Source organism: Echinops telfairi, unplaced genomic scaffold (genome assembly GCF_000313985.2).
Source record: "Echinops telfairi isolate 266 unplaced genomic scaffold, ASM31398v2 ScPeMD7_7419;HRSCAF=8457, whole genome shotgun sequence".
Taxonomy (NCBI): domain Eukaryota; kingdom Metazoa; phylum Chordata; class Mammalia; order Afrosoricida; family Tenrecidae; genus Echinops; species Echinops telfairi.
The window spans coordinates 1143310-1145302 of NW_022111319.1; positions in this window are offsets into that span (position 1 = coordinate 1143310).

Here is a 1993-nt window from a genome sequence, read left to right on the forward strand (position 1 = left end):
ATATTCATTTTTTTCATTATGGATTTATAGGTTTTAAGCATGAGTGGAAAAGCTTTCTGCACACCCAAAGTTTAAATGCTCTTATGCATTCTTTTTTCACTACTTTTGTTTTGTATTTTTAATATTCAAATATTTATTCATTAGGAATTATTTTGGGTTATAGGATAATTGATGTTCAAATGGGTAACTAGATAACTGAATACACTTTTTGAAGCAGCTCATCCCCCCTAATAATTTGAGATGTCCTGTGTATCTTATGGTAAAGTTGTGTATTCGGGCTTACCTATTGATTCTCTGAACAATAAATCTGTCTTGGAGGAAGTACAGACACGGTGTTCCTCAGCAGAGTGCATGGTGAGACCCTCTCATGTATGTTGGAGATACCAGTCTCTGGAAAAAGACATACTTCTTGGTAAAGTAGAGGGTCAGAAAAAATAAAGAGGAAGACTTTCAATGAGATGTATTGACACAATGACTGCAACAATAGGCTCAAACATGATAATAATTGTGAAGATGACTCAGTATCAGTGTTTTGTTTTATTGTAATCAGGTCTGCGATGTGTTTGAATTGATTCCACAAGCCCTAACAAGTATAATGAATTCTCTATGGTGACATGCCAACAAATTCCCCACCAAAGAAAATATTTTTTTTAATTCTGCATATTGTATTCACTATATACAGAAGGCAGCATGATGCCTGCTGGATTTCTTTGGATTCTGAAGTCAAGCAGCTCACACTGAGAAATGTTGCTAGATGTCATTTACCAACCATGTGTTCATAGCAAACATCTTTCTCAACAACATGGACTTCCACAGTTGTAATGCACAGAAATCAAATTGACTATAAATGTGGGATGACATGATGATGAAACTCAATATCCACAGATAAAACACGACCAGGGGCCTATGTGGAACAGACCATCAACTCTTCATATGAAATTTCAGGATAAAGCTGTAGCAAATTAAAACAAGTCCACAGGAGCAAAATATTACCTTGAGTCTATCCCACCTGAAATTCCAGAACATCTCATGAAGAGATTTGAGGCATTGAACACTAATGAGATATGGGAGTACATCAAGAACATAATTCATGAAAAAAGCAAAGGGTCATTAAAAAGACAGGGGAGAAATAAAAGATCAAAGTGGTTGTTAGAAGAGACTCTGAACCTTGAGAATGGAAGAAGTCAAAGAACTGGATAAAAAATTTCAAAGAGCAGCTCAAGAAGACAAAGAAAAATATTATAACAAAACACTCAGGGACAAAGAAAAATTCAAGGACAAAAGAAGAGGAAGAGCCATTTCATTGTATCTGAAACAAAGAGCTCAGCAAAAAAATTGAAGCTTTGAATTGCACTTTTGGAAGATTCTATAGGAAACACATTGAATGATGCAGGAAGCATCAAGAGAAGATGGAAAGAATCCACAAAGTCACTGTACCAGAAACAACTAGTCGACAGTCCACCATTTCAGGAGGTAGAAAATGAGCAGGAACCAGAGGTACTGAAAGAAGAAATTCAAGCTGCACTGAATGCATTAGCGAAAAACATGCTCCAGGAATTGACAGAACACCCATTGAAATGTTTCAGAAAGCTCAAGAGGCACGGGATGCATTCATTCATCTATGCCAAGAAATTTGGAAGACATCCATATTTGCACCCATTCCAAAGAGAGGTGACCCAACAGAATATTCAAACTCTAGAATGATATCTAGAATGATATTGCACGCAAGTAAAAATTTACTTAAGATCATCCAACAATGGTTACAACATATTGAAGGCCAGAAATTCAGGTTGGATACAGAAGAGGGCATGAAACAAAATGTAACATGAATCTTGACTCAAAGAGAATATCAGAAAGATGTTGAGTTAGTTAATTGTGCCAGCCTGGCCGATTATCACATGTGGTGCTGGTTGAAAGGCGGAGGGATAAATGGGTGGTGAAGCCTCGCCTTTCTAGTTCTTGGGTCTCTTGTTTTGTGATGGTTGCATCGGGT